This window comes from Pinus tabuliformis, chromosome 7, assembly GCF_031772625.1.
Source record: "Pinus tabuliformis cultivar Carrire ecotype Pingquan chromosome 7, CPIR1, whole genome shotgun sequence".
NCBI classification, from domain to species: Eukaryota; Viridiplantae; Streptophyta; class Pinopsida; order Pinales; family Pinaceae; genus Pinus; species Pinus tabuliformis.
In genome coordinates this window covers 1,497,323,661-1,497,344,128 of record NC_142293.1, presented here as the reverse complement: position 1 = coordinate 1,497,344,128, position 20,468 = coordinate 1,497,323,661, and positions in this window count along the sequence as shown.

Genomic DNA, 20,468 nt, shown 5'->3' with positions numbered 1-20,468 from the left:
TTCGCAGTCAGTCGCATCTCTGCGACCTGTTCGCTTCTTTATTTTTCCTACTTTCTGTACTGGGCGCTATTATGGAGGAGCTTTAATCTTACCTATACAATTATCAATCAACTCCTGTAGCCCTTCTACAACCCTTCTGTCCTATAGGAGCTTCATGTAAGTCTTCAAAAATGTTGCTAACGATGAAGGGTCTACATATTGCGCACTATTGTTTCCATCAAACTTTTCTTGACTTCCTAATGCAGAGGCTTCTGCGAAGATCTTTTTAGCTTCCATAAAGGTTTCCTTCACGTTGCATAGGTTGAACCCAACTTCCTTCTTAGCAGCCTTGCGTACCCATCATTCAGCCTCTCGCTGCTTTCCCTTATCTTCTCTTGTGGCTATACCACTTCCTCTCAGGATATTGATGTTAGGCTCCTCTTCGCGAGCCTACGGTCTCATCATTTTGATATTCTACGTAGGTGTTTGAGCTTTTCCTTGTGCATCTTCACTATAAGTACTAGGAAATATTCTATGATATGATTGAAATGCCGACAATAATGATAGGAGGGTTGCTTTGTATTTTGACAGTTGTGTGCAAAATGACATTCCTCTCCACAATTGTAAAAAATAACCTGTCTGCGACCCCTTCCATCTCCTCCTCCTCATCCTTTTCCTCAACCTTGGAATCCTCCGTGAGCTGCACCTATGCCTCGATCTTGAGACAAATTTTATGCTTGCATCCTATACATAGGGGTTTGCTCCATCATGAGTTCATAGCTCTTGTAGTAGTGCTCATCATGCCCGATCGATTTAGAAAACATGCAGAACAACTGTTGTGGAATTTGCACAAACTTCTATAAGAGATGACAATTATCAGTTGTGTGTTTCCCAGAGATTTGACAGATAGTCCACCATAAGGCTACTCTGTACTCGGCCAAATGGAATTTTCTAGCTTCAGGGGGATAGGACCTACCCTAATAAGGTAATTCTGATAGACTCGACACTAGTCATTATCATTACCCTGACCTTTACAGTTTAGGCACCAAACGTCCGTGCACACCTCAGGCTGGACTTCTTTTCCCTTCTTAAGACTCTGTAACTCCATGTGTAGGCTAGTTAATTGTGATTGAATCTATTGTACCCCTAGATTCGTATCTTGCACACCTGAAGCCTCCAATCTCATGGAAATATCCGAGGCTTCAGCTTGCATTCCTATGCTCTGTTGTGATAGTGGTAATCTTAAGTGAGTTAGGAGAGAAGAAATGTACCAGTGTATATGTTGATCATTTGTGATTATCATGTTAGCTTTCTTAATCATGCACATGAGTCTTTGATCAAAGTCCCATGTAGAATCGTTCACCCTCTACTGAATCTCTTTAAATTATGTTACCGACTGGGCTTGTGATTTGGGTTTGTTAAATTTATTTTTCAACACTTGTTCGGTTTCTCACATAGTTGCGTTGGCTTTTCCTGAGCAAAACTTGATATAACAACTCAACGCTCTATCTTGTAGCGTTGTGACTAGTTGCACTTCTTTATGTCTTCATCGGTAATTTGATGTGCCTTCCATACAACATCTACAACGAACCAAAATTTCTCAGGGTCTTTAGTCCCCAGACCCTTAAATACAGTCATCTTCAACATGTTTTCCAAGTTAAATGATGGAGGTGAGGGTGGAGGTGAAGGCGTGGGTGTGTGAGGTGGAGGTGGACGTGGAGGTTGAGTGAATGAATGAGGTATCTTTTTAATATCCTGTCTTACGATCTGCAGTGTGCTTTGCAATGTTCTCAGAATATTACCTTCGTCATCACTGTCAGATGACCCTAGCAGCGAACTGTGTTCAGACCTTGAATCTATGTTCCTTCTTAATGCTCTCCCACTCTGCATAGTCCCAAAAATCAATTTAAAGGAATAGCATTCCTTTCACACAATAACATCTTAATCCAGGTCTTCAGGGATTTCAAGTACTTACCTCTTGGTCCCTTGAAAAACATGCACTCTTCCTCACTATAACTTGTGGACTTATCGATCATAAACTTAGCAATTAATCCTCCTAGAATACTGTTGATCCAGTGGTTGACACGCCGCATGATTTTTTTTTTGAAGCCTCCAAGCGCTTCACTAGTTATGTGGTCCACACAGTAGGGCCGTTAAGCTTCCACGTACCCTGACTATTAGCCAATTTTCACAGAAACTCGTACAACTCATAGGGGAAAGAGAAGAAAAATATCTCATGTTCATCTATGAATAGGTATCTATTCAGCCACTCTTCCTTCAAAAGGCGTGGATTCTTGTTCTCCTGAGTTCCAAACATGTGCAGTTTCTAATCTATCCACTTTTCAATTTCTTTCTTAGTGGGGAACCATTTATCACACATTCCTCAGATAGATCCCGGTCCCAACAATAGAACCATTTTTTGGCTTTATGGGCCTTAACCCTGGTTCAAACTTAGTTGCACCAACCAACCAAACCCTAAACTATTGGCCCTTTCATCAACAACCTACTTAGTGTAGGTTGCAATCTCATTCGAAGTAGTATTGGGGGATGACAGAGCCAGGTTTCTATGTCTAAAGGTCAATGTCATAGGTTGTTGTGGCTTAACTCTGCCTTCGCGAACCTTAACCCTTTCGAGATAATTAATTATAGTAATTCACATAAAAAACATCTATATCTTCACGAAGGTATTTTAACATTCATAACATCAAAAAATCTAATTGATATATCACTTTTGTGCATAAGATAAGCATTCATTCATATAATTTGAAATACAAAGTGGAAATACAGAAAACTGCAGAAGTAAATATAGATACACAAATGCACAATTAATGGATAAAAATTGTCTTTATTAGATGTATTCTTTCAAGTAAAGACTCTTCTTCCCCACACAATCAGCTACAGGGGCTTGAGCACTCAGCCTACAGACTTACCAAGGTCTCCGTGCACTCAACTGTAGGATCCTTCCCCTTCACTTAAGTATAGGAAACAAACTTTCCTGACTCAGCTTACTTTCCCAAAATGATGATATTCTATATCAATTATTATCTAGACTCGCTATGACCCTTCTATATATATTCTTTCCTTTTATAATACCATGGTCTACGAAGCATGGGTGGGTCTCAAAACTTAGTATCTCCTAACAACCAAAGGGACTAAATCCCCTTTGAATCTTATTATCTTCGTGCTCTGTTAGCGCTTGAAATTTCACCTCAGGCTGAGAAAGGTAAACCTCAAGGCAACATCAAACCACTTAGCCTCGTAGCTAGCCCTACGGGGCAGGAGAGGGCTCTCTCCGGTCTATCTCGATAAAGATCTTCAATGGGAGAGATAACCAATAGGGTAACACTGATTTTAGGCTAGTAAACTGATCAAAAGGGTTGATTTGGGATTTTTAGGGTTTTTGGTGGAAAATTGGGGAAATGGCAATTTTAGGTGCGGGGATTGGACACAGTTTTCGCAGGGAGTTCTTTGGGGCGAGGTAGGAAACAATATTGATGCCTTTAATAGAGATGGATGGATGAGAATGACCAGTGAGGAGTTAAAGAGAGCAAGCAATAACCTTGAATTCCCTTTAAACAGTCGAAAACATTGATATTAAGCAAACTTAAAAGCAGAGCATGACAGTCATGAGTTCTACTTTAACACTTCATTTGCCTAATGTGCAGAAGGAAAAGTAAGGAAATGATTCACATAACACACTTACAAGTACAAAGAGAAACACACCATCAATACATGTGTCCACAAGAATCCCAAAAAGGACTGCAAAACCTTGGTCTTCCTTTGCCAAAAATTGCAGAGATACAGTGAGTAATACAATAAGAGCTTCTCCCTCAAGAGTCCAACCATGAAAATGAGCAAGAGAGTACATAATATAGATCATATAACATCTTTCCCTGCCTCTAGGGGTCGAGCTCACTATCCTAGGAGCTGTTTCAACCAATTCTAAACTAAGCACTGAAAACTAGGCAGTCAAAACAACTTGCCTCTATAAACTAGGAAACCAATTCATTCATTTAATTTTCACCTATCTCATAAATGAATCTTCCAGAAGAGATACATAAGTGTAAAAGTGTCATAAATTTACATAATTTACAACAAGAAGGATAAAAATCAACTCCAAAAAGTCAAACACAGTCAAAACTGCATTTTGTTGAGCTGTAGGCTTGAAATCCTGAGCAATTTGCCTGACGGGTCGCGCGCCAAATCCTGACGGGTCGCACGCCTTTGAGAGCACTTTTGGGGCACTTTAAGGTGTCCAAATGAGGCAAGAGTAAGCTTGTTGGAAATGTCTATGAGTCGAATTTCCAACCCAACTGGAATTTCTGAATTTGGTTGTCATTTGCCCCTCCAAAATTGCAATCTTCCAAGACTGCTTTCTGTGTGTCAAAAATGTGGCAGAAAGTCATTTTTTGCTTGTTTTTTGACTTTCAGGAGGCCCAAAACTTCATAAAATCTCTTGGCAATGGGTGAGAATGTGTAACGTTTCATTCCAAACCCAGAAATGCTGAGTTTTTTGAAAATAGAGTTTCCAAGTGAAAGGGTCGCGCAGGGGGTGAGACCCGTCAAGAGGAAAAACCTGTTTTTTGCCTTAAAAACCAAAAATCACCCAAAATGCTCAAAATTTCTTGGAATTTATGCTGGGGCTGAGCTATTTAGTTCCATGCTCATTAAAAGAGGCTTTGGCCAAAATTTGGAGTGGATCGGGCCTTTTCCGTCGTTTTAGTGCCTTGGCCAACCTCCTTGGATCTTGCGATTGAAATTTTGAAATTTCTCTAAAACCATGACACCTGTACAAAACGTGAAGGAGGTTTTTCTTCTTTGGCATGTTACAGACAAAAACCTCTCTCCGTTGTCCAAAATTCATCTTTTATTGCTCTAGAACATCATTTGAGTGCGACTTGTCCCGATGTGTGAAACAAGGAATTTTGTCGAAATGGAGCGAAATGAAGGGGATAGGGGGCTTCTAAATTCTTGGGGAAACTTTTGGGAGTGGGGAGGGATGTTAGGAAGCAGGAGAAAGTGGAATCTCAGAGATTGAGCGAAGGGAAGGGGTCCAAAAGGGCAAAACACAGGCCAAACCTAGAAAATTGCCAGGTTGTAGCTAGAAACTAGGGTTTGTGCAAAAATGAGGAATTTGGGGGATCTCAGTGATGGGAAGCATTTGATAAGGTACATGAAGGATAGGGGAAGGTGTATGAACATCTGGATACAAGTTTTGCCAATGATTTGACCGTCCACGAGAAATCGCCTTCAAAACCCTAGGAGAGGGAAATGACCTTACCTAGGCGCAACTGAAGCATGAACAAGGTGTAAAATGACTCCTTAGACACTGAGATGATAATGAAAACCCTATGAATGATGATAGAATTAGCTGAATAGTGACATAGATGGGAATTTGGTCAACTTTGAAAAGAGTGGGAGCAAACCCTAGACCTAATGCCTAGTGACCAAATTTTGCTTGAAAACTCTTTCAAATGACAAAATTTGACCTTGACACTCTGAGACCACTTTTTAAGAGAATATTTGATCATTGGAGAAAGGCTGGAAAGACTGACACTAACATGCTCCACTTCCTCAAATCGTGGAGACTTTACATTTGTACAAAAAGTACCAAAACATTACCCCAGGGGACAATATCCCAACACTATTATTGTGGTATATTCACAAAGAATGGTAAGATGGGTAATTGATGGTTAAAGGAGTATGATAAAATTACTAAATATGGGTGTTTGGAATGGTGAAAATGGTGACAAATTGGAAAATTGACTTCTCCCCAATGACCACATTTTTGCATGTCCTCATGCAAACAACATAGAGTTAAAAATAGAGAGACCTAAATTTTTAAATTCCAACAACCTACATGGTTGTACCAGACATATTATTGACATTTGTATTTTCTCCCTTCATTTTGGCACTTACCTTGACATATTCATACTCCTTATTGCTTGCACTTTATCTGATCTAGCATCAGTTATTTGGAAAATCATCCTTTCCAAACATTGGATATTCTTTCATGAGACCATATTACTTTACCCTCAAATCCAATTTATTGAGGTCCTTGAGAATTAGGTGGAATGAAATAGTGATCTTCTTTGTTTTCTCAACATTGAAACTAGTTTGTAATCTACCGTTCTTCTTTAAAGAGATTTATTTTTGCAGACATTAAAATTGTAGCAACATTACGTTGAGAAATATGTGACCTTAACAAGATACATTTGGATAAATTTGCATGAAGTATGTCCCATTGAAATATGTTCAAACCCTATTTTAATTATCAGAGCATCTAACCTTCCATATTGAGGAATCTAGCACATTAGAACAATCAAAGAAATAGGTACTACAAGAAGTATTTATAAAAGTATGATGTTGTGACAAATATCTACGCTAACATATTTCTATAGTAAGACAAATTTTCATATTAGCATGTTCAATCTAAGTATTACTTGCTACAACTGGTGTCCAATATGATCTTTCCAATCCATTTCCATTTACTTCACCCTCCTTTGCACCTTCAAGATCTAGATGTTATTTCAAACACCTCTTCATATTGCATCTGCATTACCAATTCCTTCACGTAGGAACATGTGCAACTTAGCATCATATACAAGCCAGGGATGCTTTTTTTCCATAGCCACTTCCTCATTGGACTAGTTCCCTTGCAATGTACTATTGAATTGTGTTATTGTCGTCAAGTTCAGCTACATGTTACCTTTCCACTAATTTTTTTATAAATAGTACAAACTTTGCTAGTAGGAATCTAATCCAACCACCTGAGAGAGTTCAGAGGTTATAAAAATAAGTGTGACATGCATGCTACCTACATATTTCCTTTATTCCATGCAATAACATTATAAAATAATTATATTTATCTCTCATTTCTTCCATTTTAATATCCACAATAACACTACCCTATTCTTTTATCACATTCATTTTCCATGTCTTAGCTTCAATGCCTTTCTTTTGTGGCATCATCTATTTTATATCACCTTTTTCTTCCCTTCTCAATTCTCCATTGCCAGCAAAACAGAGTAACATTTTGATATGGAACACATTATTCCTAATGATATTTAATACTTTGAATCCATCATATATGCAATATTTTATTGTGATGTAAATGTTTAGAATTACAAATGCATCTAAGGTTGAATCATAAATTCTCTTATTGTGCCCAATATTTGTAGGGTCAAAGGGAGCATATGGTATTTATCTTCGAGGATGGTTCCTACCAATAACTTCTAACTACAATCAGATTCCCATTGCATAGGAGGATTTTGAATCATTGTTATTCTGTATGGAATCTGCCAAAAAAAACAACCCAAAGATCCAATAGAATTGAAAAGCTACTCATTGAATCAGCACAAAAGGGTAGCATGCCATCAATAAGAGTAGATAAAATGGGATGCATGTACCAAGCTTGTTCTATTATTTTCTTGGGAATTTTGGTTATTTCCATTTGATTATTTAATTACAAGATTTCATGTAGCTTCTAATAGATTCCATGGATACGTGATTTCCAAATCATAAATACTAGAGTAAGTAGGTATAATATAAAATGATCTCTCACTTTGGATGAATGTACTCAATGCAAGGAGAATGGATAAAATAATTCCCATCATATATCGATGAATCCTCAAAATATTAGTTTATAACTACAAGATCTAATACGTGTGTAGTAGAAAAATGTGTTTATGAATTTCTCATAAAGTATAAACTAAATTTCAATAAAAATTTATTTACATGGTTTTTCTATTTTAATGCTCTTCCACACCAAAAATTAGAGCCATCTGAGACACATATCTTGATATATAAGAAAATTGGTTTTGGTGACGATGCTTAGATTCCCAAAGGCTATAAATTGGGTTTATTTGATTTTGTCAAATTTTTAATCTTAGCTTAATGTTTATCACCTCCAAATTTCATGGAAATCTTACACATGGTTTAGAAGCTACACTCAAATTAATTTCTGATCCGAATAGAAAATGGCATCAACCCATGGTATTCATCCACCCATGGAATTTACCCATGGTATTGTAAGTGGTGTCCACCCATCATATTGCAAGTGACATCCACCCATGGTATTCATTCACCCATGGCATTTTCCCATGGTATTATGACATCCAGCCATGGTATTAATTCACCCATGGAATCGACCCATGGTATTGTGACATCCACCCATGGTATTCATTCACTCATGGAATTGACCCATGGTATTGTAACTGAAAAATCCTATAAGTAACAAGTCATGTTTTGTAAAAGGACAGTTTGGTCTGCCACAATGTAGCTCTAATACAACTGATCTGGATCTTCTGGGGGAGGCTCCCAAGGTCTAAAAAATTGAAATGGATCTTGGGGGCGGAGTCCCCCAAGATCTAAAAAATTGAATTAACAGAAGAAAGAGAAGGGAATTCCAATAAACAAAACCACAAAGAATTTTTTTATTAAAATAGATAATAACTATAAAATCTACATTATGGTGGACCAAATTGTCCTTTTACAAAACGTGAATTGTTACTTATAGTAATTTTTAATTACAATACCACGGGTTAATTCCATGGCTGAATGAATAGCATGGGTGGATGTCACAATACCACGGGTCAATTCCATTGATGAATGAATACCATGGGTGGTGTTAGTGTCAGTCTTTCCAGCCTTCTTCTAGTGATCAAATATTCTCTTACAAAGTGGTCTTAGAGTGTCAAGGTCAAATTTTGTCATTTCAGTGAGTCTTCAAGCAAAATTTGGTCACTAGGCATTAGGTCTAGGGTTTTCTTTCACACCTTCTAAAATTGTCCAAATGTCGGTCCATGTCATCATTCAGATGATTCTATCATCATTCATAGGGTTGTCATCATTTTTTCAAGTTCCAATGGGTCATTCTACACCTTGTTCATGCTTCAGTTGCACCTAGGCAAGGTCATTTCCCTCTCCTAGGGTTTTGAAACTAATTTCTCTTGGACGGTCAAATCATCAGCAAAACTTATATCCTGATGTGCATACACCTTCCCCTATCCTTAAAGTATCTTATCAAATGCTTCCCATCACTGAGATCCCCCAAATTCCTCATTTTCGCGCAAACCCTAGTTTCTTGCTACAACTTGGCAATTTTCTAGGTTGGGCCGGTGTTTTACCATTTTGGACCCCTTCCCCTCACTCGATCTCCATGATTCCACTTTTCCCTACTCCCTAACATCCCTCCCTAATTCCAAAAATTTCCCCAAGAATTTAGAAGCCTCTTATCCCCTTCATTTCGCTTCATTTCAACAAAGTCCCTTGTTTCACACATCGGGATAGGTTTTACTCAAATGATGTTTCTAAGCAATAAAAAATGAATTTGGGAAAACTGAGAGAGGCTTTTGTCCAAAAAATTCCAAGGAAGAGAACCCTCCTTCACTTTTTACACAGGTGTCATGGTTTTATATAAATGTCAAAAATACCGTTGCCTCAGGAGAATCGAATGCACCTCTGAAGTGACCTTGGGAAAATCAAGATATCTCCTAGCTTGGTTGGCCAAATGACTTTCTTGATGAGTTAAATGATAACTAGACACAAATATATTTCCAATGAGCTATCATGAGCTCAATGTGGAGTTGAGGAAGGGATTAAAAATTTGACTGCAACAGCACTCTGCCTTGAGGAAGCCTCATTTGACACATTTTGACCAGTCTTGGAAGATTTGATTTTTGACAGGGAAAATGAACTCCAAATTGAAAAATTCCAATTGTGTTTGAAAGAAAACTCAAATACCTTTCCAATGAGCTATCCTACGCCCAATTTCAAGACCGGGAAGGCCTCCAAAAGCCTCCTGCAAAATGCACTATGTAGTTGGGTGCGCGCTACGCATCAGCAGAGGCGCGCTACGCACCCAGGGCGCGCTACGCATCAGCACGATTTTTCCTGTGTTAATTTGTTCTTGCACTATGCACCAGAGGTGCACTACACGTTGGGCAAGGCACGCTACGTGTTGGGTTTCTCGCCCAGAAACTTGCCAGCAAGCATTCAAAGCCTTTCTTGACTCAAGCAAACTACAGAATGGTCATGTAAACCTTGCTGGAGTGGATTTCACCTTGTCACCTGGAATTATTGCTCAGGCCACCGGGATAACAAATGTAGGGGAGGAGTGGAATAAGCGCCAACAGTTGGACAAATTTCACTATGAGCCATATATCAAGCCCGGGTGTATGAGGCACTTAACTGTTGTTTTTCCTTTCAGATTCCTAAGGGATGAATATGCACCATTGATGAGAGTTATTATTCGGTATTTCACTTGTGAGGGCAGATTTTCACGTCTATATTCGTACCATATCCATTTTTTGATGTATTTCACAAGAGTACGAATGATGAATATTCCATTTTTCATGTGTCGCAACATAGAGAGAATGGTGCCCTTAGTACAAAGGAAGGCCCCAGCACAGCAGCATAAGAGCATCTATCATTATGCACTGATTAAGATCATATTGATGCATCAGTTGGCACATCAGGGTATTGCTTGGGAGGAGTTCATTTCTCGCAACTTTTTCACGGTGCCACAACCACCTCCCGAGATTTTCCATGATGAGGGAGGGCCTTCACATCAGTTTGACATTCCTGAGCCCGAGCATGTCAGCGCTCCTTCATATGTTACATATCAGAGAGGCCACAGGGCCTTATTTGCATCTGCACGACGAGTATTATCTCCACCTAGGGTGGAAGGGGTCTCGCCTTCTTCATCGGCACAGCGAGTATTATCTCCACATCAGGTGGAAAGGGTCTCGCCTTCTGCAGTACAGGTACAGGACAGAGGCAAGCAACCCATGCTTGATGAGGGACCATCAGGAGATCCGGACATAGATATTATCGACCTTGACATCAGCTCTCTTAGTTCAGAGCTAAAGGAGATCATTCAGCAATAGAAGGCTGAAAATCGCTTGTTGCAACAGAAATTGGAAACGTCCAATTGGACAATCAACTAGTTGGAGCAGCGTAACAAGCAGCTAGAAGATGAACACACTCTTGATGAGTTGCGGCAAACCCGAGAAGACCGAAACTTGGCCCGCAAGAGACCCGGTGATTTGACACCTATTGAGCAAGGGTCTATGCTCATCCAGGTGAACACGCATTTAGAGAAATTGTTAGCCAATTCAAATAGAGAAAAAGATATGCTCCGCCATATGAAGAATCATTACTGGGCCCGCATGCATGTTTGCAAAGCGAAAATGAAGATCCTTAAGAGGCGATTGAGCAAGGCATTAAAACGGCAAGAAAGGCCCGATCCACTCCAAATTTTTGCGGAAGCCTCCTTGAAGGAGCATGGTACTTGATGATACACCCCTAGCTCAAATCTCAAAAAATTTGGAGAAGTTTTGGTCAATTTTGAAATTTTTGTATTAAAAACAAGTTTTTGCCCTCAACGCGTAGCGCGCCGCACGCTACCCTGAATATGGGGAGGTCCAATTCAAGAAAGGTTTGCATTTTTGGATTTTTCATGATAAAATACACCTGCTCAGCCACTGCCAAGACATTTCATCAAGTTTTGGGCCCCCAAAAAGGTCAAAAAACATGCAAAAAATGACCTTCTGCCCCTTTTTGGACACACAGGAAGCAGTCTTGGGAGAATTCATTTTTGAAGGGGAAAATGGGCACAAAATTGAGAAATTCCACTTGGGTTGGAAATTGGAGATCTAGTCCTTTCCAACAAGCCCACCTGAGCCTCATTTGGATGCCGGGAAGTGCCCCAAAAGTGGGCTTAAAGGCACACTACGCGTAGAGATTTGGCGCGCTACGCATCAGGGAAATTTTCCAGTTTTTCATCTACAGCACAGGACAACGCAACTATTTGACCAGTTTTGACTTTTTATGGGATTTTTCACCCTCTTTGATGTAATTAATGTATTTTCATGTTGAAATGACACTTTTTTAGCTATTCTAGAAGATTCATTCATAAAATGGCAAAAAATTAATGAATGAATTGGTTTCCTAGCTTATAGAGGCAAGTTGTTTTGATTGCCTAGATTGTAGTGCTCAGTTTAGAATTGGTTGAAACAGCTCCTAGGATGATGAGCTCGACCCCTAGAGGCAAGGAAATGTGTTAGATTTCCTATATTATGTATATTCTTAGTCATTTTCATGGTTGGACTCTTGAGGGATAAGCTTAGACTGTATTACTCTTTGTATCTCTACAATTTTGGCAAATGAAAGACCAGGGTTTTGCAGCACTATTTGGGATTCCTGTGGTGATTTGTGTTGATGGTGTGTTTCTCTCATGTACTTGTAAGTTTTTTATGTGTATCATTTTCCTACTCTTCTCTTCTACAAATTTAAATAAATGAAGTGTTAAGGTAGAATTCATGGTTTCTATGCTCTGCCTTTAAGTTTGCTTAATATCTATGTTTTCATCTGTTTAAGGAGAACTCCTGATGGTTTCTTGCTCTCCTTATCTCCTCACCAGTCATACCTATCCATTCACTTCCTTCAAAGGCATCAAGACAATCTCCTACCTTGCCCCAAAAAGACCTCTGCAAAAACTGTGTCTCATCTCCGCACCCAAAATTGTTGTGCTCAGGTTTCCAACAAAACCCTAAAAATTTGAAATCAAACTTTCCCTATTAGTTTACTAGCCTAAAATCAATGTTCTTTATTAGTCATCTCAGCACTTTGAAAGCATTTTTCCGAGATAGACTCGGAGAGAGCCCTCTCCTGTTCTCGTAGGGCTAGCTACGAGGCTAAGTGGTTTGATGTTGCCTTGGATTCTGCGTTCCTCAGCCTGACGCAAATTCGAGCGCTAACATAGTGGCGACCATACTGGGGAAGAACAAATGGTTTGCTGGTTAATGTCATTTGTTTTATAAGCTACAGACGGAGCCTGAAGTTATGCCAGGTAACCTTCGAAATGCTTTTGCTTTGCATTGGCGGAAGTAGATAAACGCTGCTTCAGTCAATCTCCGGTCTAGCTTGTAAATGTGACATCTAACTTGTTAATTGCTCCAGTACATGTATCAAGTTCAGATCTGATGGTTGATGGTGGAAAACGATCAGACAATGGCAAGGCTGAAATCATTCACCTGGCGACTCTAAATCAGTTTCGAGATCAGATCCAAAGTCTCCACTCGAAGATGATCCCAACCAACAAAAACATGAAAGGACAACATCGACAGATCAGGTATTCAAGTTGGAATTTCATCCAAGACATTTTGTTCTTTGTCATAAATTATTTCTTCTCTTTTCTTGAGAATGTAAAGAAGGCTATGCAAAGTATATTGTATTTGAGAAGAGAGCCTCGGCCTGCATTTGATTCTTTCCCTTTGTAGATTGTGAATACCAAAGATTTGCATGCCTTTGAGCTTGATCAAGACCCTTTTTCCAAATTTTGTGATGATCATCTTCAAATTGATGAATCTCAAGAGACCAAGACTGATTCTATAGCTGTTGTACATACCCGTACACCTGGTAAAATTCCAGATCTGTATAAACCTCTTGTTTTACCTTCTGTTCTCCATGCTTTCCCCAAAAACTATGATCTATACTTGCCGAGGTTTGATGGTGAAAGTAAGAATGTCAATGCTGAGCAACATTTGTAGAATGTCGAGAATTTTCTAGATCTTTTTGAAGTTGATGAAGAAGATGTCAGTATAAGGCTTTTTGCTCTTTCTTTGCAAGGCAAAGTGAAGAGTTGGTTCAAAACCCTGCCTGATGTGAGCATCTCAGATTTCCAGCAGTTCGTCAAATTTTTTCTCGACAGGTGGATGATCGGGCAGAACCTTTTCTTGATTGTAGAAGAGTATAACCAGCTAAAAAGACTACCAGGGGAGATAGTAAAACAATTTTCAGCCAGATTTAACCAAGTTTATTATTCAATGCCAGTTGATATAAGGCCTCCTCCTAGATCTGCTCTCTTGCACTATCCGGGTGCCTTTGATCTGGAGATGGAGTTTTAGCTGAGAGAAAGGGATATTGCAATGCTTCATGAGATGCAAAACCGTGCAGTAAATGTAGAGGCGCGTCTGTTGATCCGACGGGCAAGGTTGAAAGAAGAAGAGATGAAAAACATAGATCTGGACGAATCAACATCTCTAGAGGTGAAGCTTGAAACTTTGGTAAGTACAGTGGAAACGATGATGGATAGGATCACCACAAGGAATGATTATGATGTTCAAGCTCATGGTTCGTTGATTGAAGAAGAACAAGTTGCTGATCCAAAACATTTTGTTTCTTATCCTAGTTGTCATAGATCTGATAATGATTGTTTTGTAGATCACCTTAGCGAAGAAAGCACTGTTGATATGACCTACATGCTTGATGATATGCTTTATACCGATGATTTGCCTCAGTTTGATTAGTATGATGATGATTATGTTCTCCAAACAAAAGCTAATCTTGTAGACAAATCAGCAGCTAGTTTGTGGGAGGAGGAAGTTCACTTACAGCAGCTTGAATACAGTGATCAACTGATGCATATGAGCTATGACAATGATGAGGAAAGTGCAGCAAATTTTGAAGTAAGTGAAGGATCTTTGCTTTTTTGTTTTGATTCGTTTCAGTTCATCAGAGATAACTACCATGCAATTAGAAATCAAATGTCAACAAGTCTTGATTTGAATCATCTTGAGAGCAATGAAAATTTTGTTCAAGACTTCTCATATTCAGATTTGCAACCCCCGAAAGCCATTGATTGTCAAGTTGCAGCTGAAGACTTGGAAGTGGACACACATGATTTAATGATTCAAGGTGACTCTGTACCATTCTGTTTTGAATCATTTTAGTTTTTGAAGGGTAGATTGCATAGTAAATCTTCAAATGAACAGCCTATAACAAATCAGCAATCTCTCAGTGTTAATGTTGAGGATGAGATAGATAACAAAATTCTTGAGCAGCCTGTAGCATCAGATTTGCAGCCACCAAATGAAATTGAAGGGCAGATTACAGATGAAGCTGTGGAAGATGAAATACATGATTTGATGATGCAGGAAGATTCTATACCCTTTTGTTTCGAAGCATTTCAGTTTATAAGGCAGAATCTTTGTAAAATCTCTCAAGAAAAAGATGAACAACTAGAAGGATGTCATACATTTTCAATGGATACATTGCAGCAGTCTTTTCAAGTTTTTCATGATCCAATAGCTGATGTTTTGGATGAGGTTTGCAGTCAAAGTCTTTCTCCATTGACTACATGTGAGCTTGAAACATGTGCTGATATGAATTTGATCTAGCAGCCGGTTTCTTTCTCATTTTCAGCAGAGGTCTTTTCACAAGGCTCTGATCAAAGTTTGCATTCATGGTATGAGGAAATGAGAAGTAATCCATTAGATGAGCTAAGTTCCAGTGTGCTTGAATTTCAAGATCCTTATGCAGTGTTTTTGGAGCAGGATAGAGAATTCATATCATTCAACGGATTTGTTTCCAAGTTGTCATGGGAGTTGCCTTTCAGTAGTTCTCTCTTGTTGTTCATAAGTGAGCACTTGCGGAGAATTCGAACAACAGATGGAATACTTACTTGGTTGCATTGGTTGTTTCATTTCACTTGATCAGGTGATGAATGAAACTGTTAGAGTAGGTTTCGATGAATAAGCTCCCCTTTGAGCATCATTTTCAGTTGGTCAATTGTGTTTAAGTATCGAGTCAGTTTTTAGTTGAGTCATGAGTCCTTTGTGAGTCAATTTTCAGTCTTGTTGTTAAGTTAGTTTGTGTCGACTTTCAGTCATGCATTTTAGTTTGAGTTTTTGACTCCATTGCCCAATGGATAAGGCGCTGGTCTGCTATCCCAAAGATCTGCCGTTCTTGGCACCTCCAAGGAGCTACCATCCCCATTGGAGCCAATGTTAGTGTCAGTCTTTCCAACCTTCCTCCAGTGATCAAATATGCTCTTACAAAGTGGTCTTAGAGTGTCAAGGTCAAATTTTGTCATTTCAGTGAGTCTTCAAGCAAAATTTGGTCACTAGGCATTAGGTCTAGGGTTTTCTTTCACTCCTTCTAAAATTTTCCAAATGTCGGTCCATGTCATCATTCAGCTGAGTCTATCATCATTCATAGAGTTTTCATCATTTTGTCAAGTTCCAATGGGTCATTCTACACCTTGTTCATGCTTCAGTTGCACCTAGGCAAGGTCATTTCCCTCTCCTAGGGTTTTGAAACTAATTTCTCTTGGACAGTCAAATCATCGGAAAAACTTGTATCTTGATGTTCATACACCTTCCCCTATCCTTAAAGTACCTTATCAAATGCTTCCTATCACTGAGATCCCCCAAATTCCTTATTTTCGCGCAAACCCTAGTTTCTTGCTACAACTTGGCAATTTTCTAGGTTGGGCCTGTGTTTTGCCCTTTTGGACCCCTTCCCCTCACTAGATCTCTATGATTCCACTTTCTCCTGCTCCCTAACATCCCTCCCTAATTCCAAAAATTTCCCCAAGAATTTAGAAGCCTCTTATCCCCTTCATTTCGCTTCATTTCGACAAAGTCCCTTGTTTCACACATCGGGATAGGTTTTACTAAAATGATGTTTCTAAGCCATAAAAAATGAATTTGGAAAACTTGAGAGAGGTTTTTTTCTGAAACATTCCAGGGAATAAAAACCTCCTTCACTTTTTACACAGGTGTCATGGTTTTAGAGAAATGTCAAAAATACCGTTGCCTTAGGAGAATCGAATGCACCTCTGAAGTGACCTTGGGAAAATCAAGATCTATCCTAGCTTGGTTCACCAAATGACTTTTTTGATGAGTAAAATTATAACTAGATACAAATATCTTTCCAATGAGCTATCATGAGCTCAATTTAGAGTTGAGGAAGACATTCAAAAGTTGACTGCAACAGCACTCTACCTTCAGGAAGCGTCATTTGGCACATTTTGAACAGTCTTGGGAGATTTGATTTTTGATAGGGAAAATGAACTCCAAATTGACTAATTCCATATTTCCTAGAAGATAGACTCAAATACCTTTCCAACGAGCTATCCTGCGCCCAATTTCAACACCGGGAAGGCCTCCAAAATCCTCCTGCAAAATGCACTATGTAGTTGGGTGCGCGCTACGCATCAGCAGAGACGCGCTACGCACCCAGGGCGCGCTACACATCAGCACGATTTTTCCTGTGTTAATTTGTTCATGCGCTACACATTAGAGGTGCGCTACACATTGGGCAAGGCATGCTACGCATTGAGTTTTTCACCCAGAAACTTGCCAGCAAGCATTCAAATCCTTTCTTGACTCAAGCAAACTACAGAATGGTCATGTAAACCTTGCTGGAGTGGATTTCACCTTGTCACCTGGGATTATTGCTCAGGCCACCGGGATACCAAATGTAGGGGAGGAGTGGAATAAGCGCCAACAGTTAGACAGATTTCACTATGAGCCATATATCAAGCCCAGGTGTATGAGGCACTTAACTGCTATTTTTCCTTTCAGATTCCTAAGGGATGAATATGCACCGTTGATGAGACTTATTATTCGGTATTTCACTTGTGAGGGCAGATTTTCACGTGTATATTCGTACCATATCCATTTTTTGATGCATTTCACAAGAGTACGAATGATGAATATTCCATTTTTCATGTGTCGCAACATAGAGAGAATGGTGCCCTTAGTACAGAGGAAGGCCCTAGCACAGCAGCATAAGAGCATCTATCATTATACACTGATTAAGATCATAGTGATGCATCAGTTGGCACATCAGGGTATTGCTTGGGAGGAGTTCATTTCTCGTGACTTTTTCATGGTGCCATAGCCACCTCCCGAGATTTTCCATGATGAGGGAGGGCCTTCACATCAGTTTGACATTCCTGAGCCTGAGCATGTCAGGGCTCCTTCATATGTTACATATCAGAGAGGCCACAGGGCCTTATTTGCATCTGCAAGGCGAGTATTATCTCCACCTAGGGTGGAAGGGGTCTCGCCTTCTTCATCGGCACAGCGAGTATTATCTCCACATCAAGTGGAAAGGGTCTCGCCTTCTGCGGTACAGGTATAGGCACAAGTACAGGACAGAGGCAAGCAACCCATGTTTGATGAGGGACCATCAGGAGATCCGGACATAGATATTATCGACCTTGACATCAGCTCTCCTAATTCGGAGCTAAAGGAGATCATTCAGCAACAGAAGGCTGAAAATCGCTTGTTGCAATAGAAATTGGAAACGGCCAATTGGATAATCAACTACTTGGAGTAGTGTAACAAGCAGCTAGAAGATGAACACACTCTTGATGAGTTGCAGCGAATCCGAGAAGACCGAAACTTGGCCCGCAAGAGACCCGGTGATTTGTCACCTATTGAGCAAGGGTCTAGGCTCATCTGGGTGAACACTCATTTAGAGAAATTGTTAGCCAAGGCAAACAGAGACAAAGATATGCTCCGCCATATGAAGAATCATTACTGGGCCCGCATGCATGTTTGCAAAGCGAAAATGAAGATCCTTAAGAGGCGATTGAGCAAGGCATTAAAACGGCGAGAAAGGCCCGATCCACTCCAAATTTTGGTGGAAGCCTCCTTGAAGGAGCATGGTACTTGATGATACACCCCCAGCTCAAATCTCAAAAAATTTGAAGAAGTTTTGGTCAATTTTGAAATTTTTGTATTAAAAACAAGTTTTTGCCCTCAACGCGTAGCGCGCCGCGCGCTACCCTGAAGATGGGGAGGTCCAATTCAAGAAAGGTTTGCATTTTTGGATTTGTCATGATAAAATACACCTGCTCAGCCACTTCCAAGACATTTCATCAAGTTTTGGGCCCCCAAAAGGTCAAAAAACATGCAAAAAATGACCTTCTGCCCCTTTTTGGACACACAGGAAGCAATCTTGGGAGAATTCATTTTTGAAGAGGCAAATGGGCACAAAATTGAGAAATTTTACTTGGTTTGGAAAGTAGACATCCAAACCTTTCCAACAAGCACACCTGAGCCTCATTTGGATGCCGAGAAGTGCCCCAAAAGTGGGCTGAAATGCGCGCTACACGTAGAGATTTGGCGCGCTACGCATCAGGGAAATTTTCCAGTTTTTCATCTACAGCACAGGACAACGCAACTATTTGACCAGTTTTGACTTTTTATGGGATTTTTCACCCTCTTTGATGTAATTAATGTATTTTCATGTTGACATGACACATTTTTACCTATTCTAGAAGATTCATTCATAAAATGGCAAAAAATTAATGAATGAATTGGTTTCCTAGCTTATAGAGGCAAGTTGTTTTGATTGCCTAGATTGTAGTGCTCAGTTTAGAATCGGTTGAAACGGCTCCTAGGATGATGAGCTCGACCCCTAGAGGCAAGGAAATGTGTTAGCTTGCCTATATTATGTATCTTCTTAGTCATTTTCATGGTTGGACTCTTGAGGGATAAGCTTAGACTGTATTACTCTTTGTATCTCTGTAATTTTGGCAAAGGAAAGACCAGGGTTTTGCAGCACTATTTGGGATTCCTATTGTGATTTGTGTTGATGGTGTGTTTCTCTCATGTACTTGTAAGTTTTTCATGTGTATCATTTTCCTACTCTTCTCTTCTGCAAATTTAAGTAAATGAAGTGTTAAGGTAGAATTCATGGTTTCTATGCTCTGCCTTTAAGTTTGCTTAATATCTATGTTTTCATCTGTTTAAGAAGAACTCTTGATGGTTTCTTGCTCTCCTTAGCTCCTCACCAGTCATACCTATCCATTCACTTCCTTCAAAGGCATCAAGACAATCTCCTACCTTGCCCCAAAAAGACCTCTGCAAAAACTGTGTCTCATCCCCGCACCCAAAATTGCTGTGCTCAGGTTTCCAACAAAACCATAAAAATTTGAAATCAAACTTTCCCTATCAGTTTACTAGCCTAAAATCAGTGTTCTTTATTATTCATCTCAACCCTTTGAAAACCTTTTGCCGAGATAGACTCGGAGAGAGCCCTCTCCTGTTCTCATAGGGCTAGCTACGAGGCTAAGTGGTTTGATGTTGCCTTGGATTCTGCCTTCCTCAGCCTGACGCAAATTCGAGCGCTAACAGGTGGATGTTACAATACCATGGGAAAATACCATGGGTGAATGAATACCATGGGTGGATGTCACTTACAATACCATGGGTCGATAAATACCATAAGTGGATGCCACTTACAATACCATGGGTAAATTCCATGGGTGGATGAATAACATGGGTGGATGAATACTATGGGTTGATGCCATTTTCTATTCGGATCATTCCTCCTCCCTTAAGAAGCAATGGTCCCCATTGAGTGAAGCTCCCTTGTGCGAAGACTTTGTTGATTATGAAGAGACACTGAAGAGAAGGGTTTTGTTTGGTTAACCCATAAGCATGATGAACGAAGATATGAGGATAGAGATACCCTATAATGCTTGTGACCAATTGTGATACTGACAGTGTACAACCTAGCAAATGGACTTCGATGAAGTGTGGGTTTATGGATGACCCATAACCATGATGAATGAAGATATGAGGATAGACTGCCCTGTAATGCTTGTGACCAACTGTGATACTGACAGTGTGCGACCTAGAAAATGGACTTCGATGAAGTGTGGGTTTGTGGATGACCCATAACCA